This window comes from Melospiza melodia, chromosome 11, assembly GCF_035770615.1.
Source record: "Melospiza melodia melodia isolate bMelMel2 chromosome 11, bMelMel2.pri, whole genome shotgun sequence".
Taxonomy (NCBI): Eukaryota; Metazoa; Chordata; class Aves; order Passeriformes; family Passerellidae; genus Melospiza; species Melospiza melodia.
The window spans coordinates 22,374,367-22,385,737 of record NC_086204.1 but is presented as its reverse complement, the minus strand read 5'-3'; the positions used below and the strand labels follow the sequence as shown (position 1 = coordinate 22,385,737).

At 47.4% G+C, this 11,371-nt stretch overlaps 1 protein-coding gene across 2 annotated transcripts in view; it reads left to right on the top strand.

The window, feature by feature from the left end:
• The first annotated feature begins 6,604 nt into the window (after positions 1–6,604).
• Positions 6,605–11,371, top strand: part of TESK2 (testis associated actin remodelling kinase 2) — a 76,023-nt gene continuing 71,256 nt past the window's right edge. Inside the window, exon 1 of one of the 2 annotated variants that reach the window (XM_063165987.1) lies at positions 6,605–6,693. The gene's annotated coding sequence lies outside the window, so the exon portion shown is untranslated. Of the gene's footprint in view, positions 6,694–6,749; positions 6,806–11,371 lie in introns of those variants that run through there. The other variant, XM_063165988.1, reaches the window with a different exon arrangement.

The following is an 11,371-nucleotide window of genomic DNA, read 5'->3' as shown; positions in this document are numbered from 1 at the left end:
AATGGCACTGCTGGCTGTGCCCCCAGCTCATGATTGTGTCCAATGCCTGTGTGCTTGCCTCACTTCTCTGCTCTGGCCTCTCCCCGGAGACACCAGCACCACAATATCCACCTCAGCTGCCTTGCAGAGGGTGGCTCGCAGTCGTCAAGGTTACCGGTCCCTGTGCTTTAATTAAGCACAAGGCACTGCACGGGGTATTTTCAGCAGCTGGGGTTAAGGAGCGCTGGCAGTCCTCAGAGGGGCTGGTGAGCAGCACCATAAATCTGGGCAGATGAGACCCCCTGCAGGTCACTGCTGTTATTTGCTCATCTCCACACTCGTCAGGATTGTTACTAACACACTAATGAGGTACCTTTGGCTCCCCATAGCAAGGAAGGAGCAATTGGGAGCAAGAAAAGGGACAGCATCTGTGTGATAATGTCTTTGAGATGATACTGCTGATGTCCCACCCTGGAGAGGACGCAAAAAGAAGGGGAACTTTAACATCCCACTGGTACACAGCCACTTTCTCATGGAATAAGCAAAACCATTCCCCTTAGACAGCAGGCAGCAGCCCCCCATGTCTGTGTAGGCTCTTGGCTTGTTCTTGAGTGAGACTGAAAACACCCGTGCAAGCCCTAGCAGCATCTACATCAGACAGGTCTGGGTAGCACTGAGAGTTGAGGACTTAGAATAACTTTTAAAAAAAAGTTTTGTGCTCAAAAACCACAACATCAACTTCTGCCACTGTCACACCTCCCTCTTGCAGTGGCTCTATCCAGCTCCCATCCTTTTTTTCCTGGCTGCCAGCCAAGCCATGGAGCAGAGCAGAGATGATAATGTTGGTTATAGTAATTTAATAGGAAGGAGCAGATCATAGAAAAATAAATGAACAGAAAATAGTGGCAGCAAAAGAGCTGAGGGGAATTAAGGGCACAGGCAGGAGGGATGGAGGTGCTGGCCCTGGGAAGGACAAGTAAACTAAGTCCTTGGGTTGTGCGTCCCAAACCCAGGGTATGACACAGGCTGAGTGTCCCCTGAGAGGGCAGAGCTTTGGCCTCGCTGCCACCATCACCTGCAGCCCCACAAAATTTGGAGAGTGATCACCAGCCCAGGGCAGAGTGATTGCAGCAGTGGAGTCCTGAGCAGAGGGATGCTCTGGCCATGTGGGTGCTTCACGTGGGCTCTGGGCTCATGTAAACCATTCCATTCCTTGTGCTTTGGCCTCTCTCCCTCTGCCCTTTTCAGGAACACTGGGAGCGTGGCTGGTGCACATCTCAGCCTGGCCTTGCAGAGCCTAGCAGATCCCAGCCTGCCCCCTGTCCCCTTGAGGGGATGGGGCATGATTAGGATGGTCATGGCCCAGGTATAATCCCTAAACAGCTGCTTTCATCCTCCAGGAGCTCTTCAGTGCAGAATGAGGAGAGGGCCTGCTCTCCAAGGAAGACAATTTGGCACTTGTAGGGATTTTCAGTTCTCAAGGAAGCTGGAAGTCAACTGACTGGAGCAGAAGAGCTAATCATTGAGTGAGTCATTCCCCCTCCCAAAGCTGAAACATTAAACCATTTTTTTTTTAATGAAAGGCAAATTAAATCCCACAAGTCAGAGCCAAGAAAAGAGAATTTATCAAAGAGCAGAAGATGCCACTGTGGGACTTGCAGGCAGACAGAGGGAGCATTTGCTCAGCAGCCCAGGATATTACATCTCCTGTGCCTCTCCTCCAATGTGAGGAGCACTGCCATTCATCTATTTTTAATAACAATGACGCAGGCAGTGAACCTGACTTCAAGGCTGGAATATCATCTTCTTCCCTCTGCATATCTGTCCTGACTCATCTTCTGTTCCAAGAGCTCTCCACAGCTTGGTAGCCCAGCAAAGGAAGAAAGGAAGAACAGAACTGAAAAAAAAAACCCACAAAAAATGTGGATCAGAAAGCAAAGCATAAGAGTTAGAGAATCATTCTGGGCAAGGAACAATTAACACTGTGACTTCACTGGCTCAGGGAACCAGGGACAATTAAGGGTCTGGGGAACCTAAATGTATCTAGGGGCAGGCTGATCAGGGAGTGGGATCTCTCAGAGAGCTGAGCAGGGATCTGGTAGCATCTGGGTACTTGCAGGTCTTGCAGCTCTGCAAAAAGGGCTGGAGAAAGCAGGGGCAGAGCTAAAGGTGCCCAGGCCTGGGGTGGCTGGTGGGGGGGACAGGCTGAAGTGCCCTGTGGTGGCAGAGGTCTCCAATTTCAGTGCCACAAAAGGGAAAAATCTCTTCACTCTTGTATCTGCAGAGATAAGGAGTGAGTGCAAGTGTGAGGAGCATAACCAGAGGAGGAGAGGCTGCTGTGCAGCCTGAAGGGCACAAAAACTGTGCTTTCATCCCAGAGATAACCTCCCTTAGCTGGGGAGTGAGGGCAGCACACCAGGCAATGCAGAAACCCTTTTGTGCCTCAATGTGAGGCAGGAGAGGTGGGACTGATGGTCTTTGGGCTGTTGGCCTTGATCTTCACAGGACTGTGTGTTCTCTTTCAGCATCCACCATGGCCCAAGATAGTGCAAATCTGTATTTCTGGCCTTTAGTGGGTGAATACAAAGCTAATACAGCTTCATCAGATGTTTAAGGTTTTCCCCTTCAGAACTGGTACTCAGACATCTCAAAAGTTCAGGTGCTGCTGAGAGAAGCCAGGCCTGTCCTGAGTATTGGGTCTCACCCTTTGCTCCTCAGATCCCAAGGGCTGGAGCATGGTGTGATGGGCTGTGCCCAGGGCCGAAGCAAGGCACAGTGACACAGGGTCAGTCCTGGCTCCTTGTCCCAGTGTTGGCACAGCCTCATGGCTGGGAGCACCCCAGAGCAGGCAGGAGCCAGCTGGTGAGCTCAGTGCCACTCCACAACCAGGGCACCGCCAGAGCTCGGTGACAGCCACGCCACAGCAGCGAGCCAGGGCAGGCAGGCTCTGCACTGCAGCCAAGGCAGCAGATGGTCCTGCTGAGCAGGCAGGGCAGCACAGGGCTGCAGCACCAGTGCCAGTACAGGAGCTGTCAGTTTGGGCAAATCCATCTGCCCTAGAACAATCCCTGTGCAGTTCCCCAGGCAGGGTGTCTGGTGCTGGGCCAGCCTCCTGGAAGAGCAGCATGGGAGATGCTCTGACATTCCCATGGTTGCCAGGTCTTCTGCAGAGATGTGTGGGGGTGGGTTTGGGCTGACATGGAGCAGGCTTTGAGCATAAGGGCACACTGGCCACCTCCTCTGCACCAGTGGTGGGACAGAATTGTTAACCCAGCTGGGCATCCTTGTGCAGAGGGCAGCGTGCAGGCTGCCCCCACAGAGCCCTTCTGGCTGCCAGGAGCATGGGTGTGACAAGGCAAGGGGCAGGGGGGCAGAGCAGAGCCCCAGCTGTGCCTTCCCCTGCTCAGAGTAGCAGGAAATGCCCTCTCACCCACCAACACACTCGTCCCTGTTCTGCAAAGGCCACCTGCAAGGCTGGCTGAGGGAGGCACATGTGGGACAATGTTCCTCCCAGGGAACACATTCAGATGGTTTTCAAAGTCTAGGGGTTTGGTGTGTGACTGAAAACCTAAAGGCATCATTTTCATGGCTGTTAGGTTAAATGTCCACCTAGGACAGGAGCTAAAAAAGTACCTATGTTGACGTTAATCAAGAGAAAATTCCCGGAATTCCCATGGGGACCCTCTCTTCCAGCTCCTGTGACATGATTTCAGATCTCCACAGGAGTAAATCAGAGCAGAATTTGACCAGTCCTACCCAAAGTTGGTTTTTCTTGACAGGTTTCATCACAGAAAGCATTTAATGGGTTAAATCACTAAAATGCCCAATCTCATCACAATACTGTGAGGTCAAACCACTGTCTCAGTCCCGGGGGAGGGAACAGAGACAGTCCCTGTCGAGTGACACTGGTTTAATTTTGGAGCCCACAGAACCTCTGCTGGGGAAGACAGCAGCTCTGCTGCAGCGGGGGCAAATTTACATGGATTCATTGTGTCAGCTTTCTTCTTGGGAAGGAGAAATCTCCCAAACTTCCCTCCTCCGGGGCATTTGCAGATCCCGGAGGAAGGGAGTTCCCCCTTCTGCCTGCTCTCACCCACCTTCTCCTGTCTGCTTTTATGTCCAGCCAGGAGTGAACCCTGTGTTTTTTCCTGCTTTCAAAACAGGACTTGTCGTTGTGATGAAGCCACAGGAGGGCTCATAAGATGATTTATTTCCCTCTCAAAACAGGGCTCAGTCGCATTACGAGTCACAGGACTTCTTGCAATGTTACATGAAGCAATGTGTTTCCAACCGAGGTTCAGCTTCACTGGATCTCTCTGGTGTGTTTTAGTGATGCTGCTTTGCACCAGTGTTTATTCCTGGATATTACCAGTAAGACATTCGCAGCCCCAAAAGCAGGAATTACACATATCTTGCTTGGGAAACGAAAAGGAGGTAAATTGTTTGATGGGAAACAGGGGAATGATAATTCATTTGCGCAGTTCAGGGCTCAGTTCCTAAAAAGAGCGGTAATCAAAACCTACCAGCAGATGTCATCTTAAAGCCAACTAAGAGCTCCCCAAGCAGCAGGAACTAGGATATCAGGGAGATACTGTTTGTTTTTTTTAAAGGGGATACAAAGTCGCAGGATCACTGTACCCTGACATGAAGGACCCCAGAGTGACTTTACAAAATCTTGCTGAGATAAATCCCAGCAAAATATAAAGCATTGAAATTTAATTTATTAAAAAAAAAAAAGTTCTAAAGAAAAAATCTTGCTAAAACCCTCTATTCTGAGACTCAGTTCTGCTTGAATATAGAGAAAAGAGACTGGAGATGGATCTGGGTAGTTCCATCTGCTTTGTCACTCTCTAAAATACGATGGATACAATAATATTTTTAATGGCTTAATTACCAAAGTTTGCTGCACCCTGTGTTTGAGCTGTCATTAGAATAGGTGTTTGCAGGTGGTTGATATTTAACATTTGTGAGCGTGGGAAAATTTCCTGTGAAAGAAATCCAGGAGGAAATGAAGAAAACAAGACATTTTTTGCCTCCACACAAAGTACTTTTAATCTGTTACCTGTGCAAAGATAATAATAGCTTTTGTAGGTGAACATATGGACAAAATTTCACTGTAGACTCTTGGTTGAAATTCTGAGACTAAATTTAATCAAGGCATTGCAGAATAGAGAGATTTTAATCCAGCTGTAATGAAAAGTCTCTGTTCAGTATTTAGAGCTGGTGCTAATGTGTCCAACGTCAAACTCCCTCAAGCACATTTTCAATCATGCTGAAAAGACTAGATGTAAAATTAATTATGAACAATAATGAGAAAACTTATTACTAATATGGTACAGCAAAGCTGAGTGACACATTCTTGCCCAAGACTCTTTTTAGTCACAAGTCCTCTGGTTTTTAACACTTTGAGCTTTGGTTATTCTATCATAACTGTATAGTAAATGAACTTTGTTTGTTGAAGAGTTTCAGTAAAAATAGCTCAGCCTCTGCCAAAGATGAGGTCAGGGAAAAAGTCAGCCTCTCGCCAATGTAAACCAAAACCAAATCCCCCTCACAAATGTTTAATGAGATGTTTTAGTCCTGCCGTGCTTTGGAATGGATACTTGGAATCCGGCAGTCCATCACAGCAGGAAGAAAGGTGTCTTTTTCCATACCTATTACAGGCTGCCTACATGCGGATAAGTGCTAATTTGAAAAATATTAGTTTGTATGTGAAAAATCCCAGGTTTATTTCATCCTGGCAATCGAACCCCCAGAATATGTGAGCTGGATTAAGCATGTTCCAGGCGGGGACCGGGGGGACAGAGCCGTGTGACCGACAGCAGGAGCAGGGGCAGGCAGACGGGAAAAACCGGAGGAGTAAAGGCTGAAGCTGCACATCCTGGAGAGAGGAGGAGACCGGAGCAAGGGATGGGGAAACCCAGCAGGGGACGCGCAGTGAGGGGCAATAACAGCAAGGCTGCCACCATGGAGCCCAGCCGAGGCCACCGCGGGCCGCCTGCGAGGGGCTCAAGGAGGGGATGGGACCGCGACCGGGGACCAGGACCAGGACCAGGACCAGGACCAGGACCCGATTCGGGACACCCGAGTGCCCAACCCTTTGACAGCTTCAGCCACCGTCGCTAAAAGCACACGGTGATTGGTTGTTGCACCCGCCCATCACTGCCCGCCCCGCTCTCCTACTGGCTGATTCTCTTATTTATAACCCGCCCTCAGGATATGACCAATGAGAGCGAGGCGCCCATAGCAACGCCCCCTCTTCTTCCTGCCGCCGTCTCCCGCGCGTCTCTCGGGAGTTGTTGTCCCTCCTGTGATTGGTCAGATAGCGTGTCGCTCAAGCGCCTGCGACCAATTGGAAAGTGGCATTCACGCAGACTACCTGCGAATCCCTCCGCCCGGTTTCCTTTTCTCATTGGTCGACAGGCACTGTCCATCACTCTTCACTTGGCGCCGATTGGCTGCTGGGGAGGGGCGGCTCCCGGCCGGTTCCCGCCCCGGCGCTGGGGGCGGTGGCGCTCGCGAGGAGGAGGAGGAGGAGGCGGAGCCGGCGGTCGCGGCCCCGGGTCCCGCAGCCGGGCTCCCGCCTCACATGGGGCCCCCGCGCCGGCCGCAGCGGCGGGGCGGACCCGCGCCGGGGTGCTGAGGGGCCGCGGCTGCGGGATGCGGCCATGAAAGCCCGCGCCGCCCGCGGGCCCTGCAGGCGCCGCCGCTCAGGTAACGGCCGGCGCGGGGGCGGCGCGGGCAGGTCCGGGCGGGTCGGCGGCGGGGAGCGGGGCCGCTCCCGGGAAGGGGCTCCCTGCCGGCACGGGGCTCTCGCCGCCCTGAGGTGAGCGGGGCGTGCCGGGGAGCAGGTGCGCGGAGCAGGTGAGGGGCGGCGGGAAAGGCGCGCTCTGCTCCGCGGCCAAGGGTCTGGCGGCGCCCGGCGCGGATCTTTGCCCGGCCGGGATCGCCTTGGAAATGTTCGCTCTGCCAAGGGGTGCGAGGGCTTGGCTTGGCTTTTACTGTGTAAGTGCAGCCCTGGAAGAATACGTGAATCACGCGTTAATGACAGGCTCGAGTGTCCGGGTGTATGTTCGAATAGGTTTGCTTTATGGCCTTCAGGTGAGACGTGCTATATACATGTAGTTGGTCACTCTTAATTTTGTATTCCTTGGAGGATTTGTGCTTCAAGTACGGGGGACCTTCCACTTGTGTGTTCCTGTAAGTGGTGCTGTAGCAGTTGAAAGCTGCAATTTCAAGAGTAATGAATTGAATTGGGAAGAATACTGAGTTGAATTTTATTGAAATGTTTCTGTTTGCCCTCTAAAAAAAGCAACAGCTAACATTTAGGTTAGTTTATGAGAAGCCTTTGTGCTTAGATTTTTTTTTTTGTCGTTGTTGTTTTATTTTTTTACTAGAGATCAGAGTTCTACCATATTTTATTGTCTGCAAAATCAACAGACTTATAGTTCCATGGGCTTAATTAGGCAGTGGAATTTGCAACCTAAGATAAGAATTTTTATGAGAAACTCTGACGTGCCCTGTGGACTAGTCATAAACCTTTCCATTTAGTCATCATCCTTGGAAATTATTGTTGCATGCCAATAAAAATGTCATTTTCTGATTCTTGAAGGGTTCAGCTGTAGACATGGCTGAGTAATTCCATTGTCCATTTTGGTTTGTGTAAAACTTTCCTGCAGAACGAGTAGTTTAAACTGAAGGCAAAGGTGTGTTCCCTATACCTGGTGGCAGGTGTGTGCTCTCCTGTGTTTTTTGCTTTGATTTGTTTTGTGGCTTTTTATTAGGATGAACAGCTGGCAGCTGGGACCAGGCACAAATTAGGGCTACAGAGCAAGCCTTGCTTCAGTTCTTCATATTTTTGTGGTTGTGGAAGGACAGAGTTAGTTCACAAGAGCTGCTCTGGTGGCACAGGCCTCCTGTAACTTAGTTATACTCTCTGATTCCAGATATTTGCTTTTGCCATTGTAATCCTTTATGCAAATGATTTCATGGACTCATGAAAGAAATGCAACGTTGAAGGAGGGGTCTGTTGCTTCTGTATCTGCTGCAGAAAAGAATGAAGCTTGTGGTTCACTTGCATCATAGGTTCCCTTTCTGTATTTTTCCTGTAGCAGACACCCATGCATTTGCACAATGGCAGAGCTCTTTGCTGTGTCCTTGCAGTGTGGCATCTGCAAGCTGGCACAAAAATAAGAGCTCTGCTAGGCAAGATGGAAAAAAAAGGTCAGTGTTCATAATTTTTCCTTAGAGCCCTTTTCTGCTTATTAGTTCCCTAACATATTCATTTGGAGCTGTGTGTTCTTCAGTAAGTCCATCTAATAATCAGCAACTGTATCACAGCGGCTCCATCTGTTGTCTGTTGCCAAGTCCTCTTTCTGACTTAGATTGTAAGCTTCTTTTCATATGATCCTGTCACTTTTTGTTAAGTTGAACACATTGCTGGTAGTGGCTAAACCACTTTCTGGTGTGATTGTGCTGTTGGTTGCACTGGAGAAATGGAGCAGCTTTTGCAGCCAGCAGTGGAGCTGGTTGAAATAACTTTGCTTTTGATGGCTGACCTGGTGCACTCCAGGTCCAGGGCTCTCATACTATGAGTTGTGTTTTCCATTGTACAGGAGCTTCACATTGGTTTGTAAATACCAGCAGACATCAGTGTCTGCAGTACCTTGAGAACAACGGGTTTGGGAAGCCCTGTTCTCACTTGAGAAAGTCATGAATTATTGAAGAGCAAGTTACTATTCCATTTGTGCAGTAAACAAGGTACTCGGTGTTTCACTGTAAGGTGCAGCTAGTAACACAGCCCTGTGCTTAGTGAGGGTAGCCTGCAGAATGTGTTCAGTATTTGTGGAGATGATACTTTAAGCTGGAAAATACAAATATTGACTGCCTTGTGTGGGGTGCATAAATATCAGGTTGTGTCCAAGAGATGTCAGTCAGGTATAGAATTCAGCCTGTTTACTTTGTCTTCATCCCTCTGTCAGGCATTCGTGTTCTCTTCCCTTTGCTGTTCTGGATTGTCTCACTGGCTGCATTGAAGCAACAAAAGTTGTTTCCAGCCTCATGTGAAGCCCTCAGTGCTGGCAGAGCTGTCAGCCCTCACTGCAAACCCAGCAGAGACGCTGGAGGGAAATTCCTAGATTGAGATGTTACAATGCCTGTTGGTATTAGAAGGCTTTGATTCCCTTTCTTTTTATTAAGAGCTCAGCAAATGTCAGCCTGCTGACACCTGGAAGGCATGAGCAGCTTCTCAGTGTCTCTGCTGGGCTCTGTTTTGTTAAGCAAACATAATGTATTAAAATTATCCATTTGAAGCAGCAGCTGTGTCTTGTACATGATCTACTTGAGTGCTGATTTAACTCCAGTGATGCTCTGTCCCCAGGCTGGAGCCTGTCTGCACTGTGTGTGCAGTGAAACCAGGCTAGGGCAGGAATGGATTGTTGCAAGGTCCTTCATAAAGCTTCATTGTCAAAGTTTTGTATTGTAATTGGACCCTAGAAAATGCTGGTAATTACACTGTGGGCATAAGGATCAAGTAGTTTTCTGTTTGTTTGTGAGTTTTTAATATTCTCCCTCAGTTATATTTGCCTTCTAAATATGTGCTAGAAATTATGCCTATGCCTGCTGAAAATATTTTTAAACCTACAACCTTGGCCCTGAATCCTGAGCTCTGCTGTAATAGCTGGTCTCTCTTACTAGTTTCAAACTTGGCTAGAGTCACAAAATAAATGAACTGTTTGTTTCAGCTTAGCCTCTCGTGGAGGTTTGTTTGCATTATAAAACCATGATGCAGTTCAGCAGACTTCCAGTTTCTGGAGTGGTGCAGCAGGGCGAATGCAGGTCTCTTCTGAGGAATGTCAGTTCTAGTTTGCAGGAAGCTCATGCTTTGACAGCACTGGCTAGAGCTGGGAATTATCCTGTGCAGGGGAGATGAAATGAAAGCAAAATGTCATGTAAGTGAAACTAGAAAGTATTGGGATTTTCATGATCAAAAGCACTGTTGTAGCTAAGACTGTAAATTGAACCTAAAGACTTGTCCCATAAAGTATTCAAAAAGACTTCAGGTTCAGGATGAGCTGGGCCAAACATAACCCAAGCTCTGGTATTTGTAGCTACCTCATCTGTAAATATTTGGTATTGTCTTCCTCTCAAGGACAAGAGGCTAAGGTATGGACAAACCAAGGAACTTTTCTCTGTTAGGAGAGCAGGTGACAGCAGCTGAGAGCAAAATTATTGAGTGCCTGGTTCTCTTTACCTGTTCAGTTGAAATTCTTTGGTTTCATTTTTAAGCATTTTTCATTGTTTTTATTTTTTTTTCCTCCAGGCTAAGGACCTCAGTCAATTCAGTCTTTGGAAAAGTTCATTCTTTACATTTCTTTGAAGCCCTTCTGAAATTTGCACAGTACTACAGTGAAGTCTTCTTCCCCCTTGAGTTATTATTTTGTGGAGTGACTTGCCAGCATCATTCCTTTAATTCCTTTATGTTTTTGTAGTGCTGGCTGTTGAAGCTTCATCAGACTACAAGTTTAAATAGTTAACTCTTGGCAAATGACTTTTATCAAAGCTTTGGCATCTTGTTCTTCAGAGTAAACCTTTTCAAATTAATAACATGCTTCTGCCAGATTTATTGCTTTCCAGGCTGAGTGCCTAGCGACAGTCTCTGTGTCTAAAAATGGTTGTTGTTGTTATTAGGGCCATCTTTTAGGAAATTGTGAGTTTGACATTTGAGTGCAAATATGCACATATTTATAAAGATACTGGGGACAGAAAACCTCTTAGCAATGAGTTGAAATGTTTTTTGGAAGGATCTTGTTTTATACTCTGAGGTATAAAAGGGATGCTGCTGAAGTTGAGGAGCCTAACCCGTTTTTATATCTGTGAAATATAAAATGTTAATTACTGGCTAATTATGCCACCTGTTAGTTTGACACGGATGTTTAGGGTGTAACTTGATGTGCTCTTGTGGGGTTTCCATCTTTAAATAATTGCAGGCTCTGGCGCTGGTTTTGAAAGATAAATCTCTAATTAACCCAATTAATGCTGATAATAGTTGTATTTATAGTAATTTCTATGATTAAACAATCAAGGCATTCATTCAGTGAAGAAACTTATTTTAATATAATATTAATATGGATTTTTTTTCCTTCAAGGTGTGTTTTGGTAAGCAAAGAAATAAAAATGTAGTAGGGCATGAAATGTTCTGAAATTGTGCTTTTTAGAAATGTGAGAAATGGCTGAATAGGGCAGATATGCATTTTGAGAGGTGAATTTTAGAATTACTTTATTCTTGGCATTTTTCCTGAATAAGGGTGTCAGAAAAATTGTTCTGGAAGCTAAATATTTATTAGCAAATGCGTTTTCTAGTGTGTAGTGTCTTTTAACTGTCTGTTGAGCA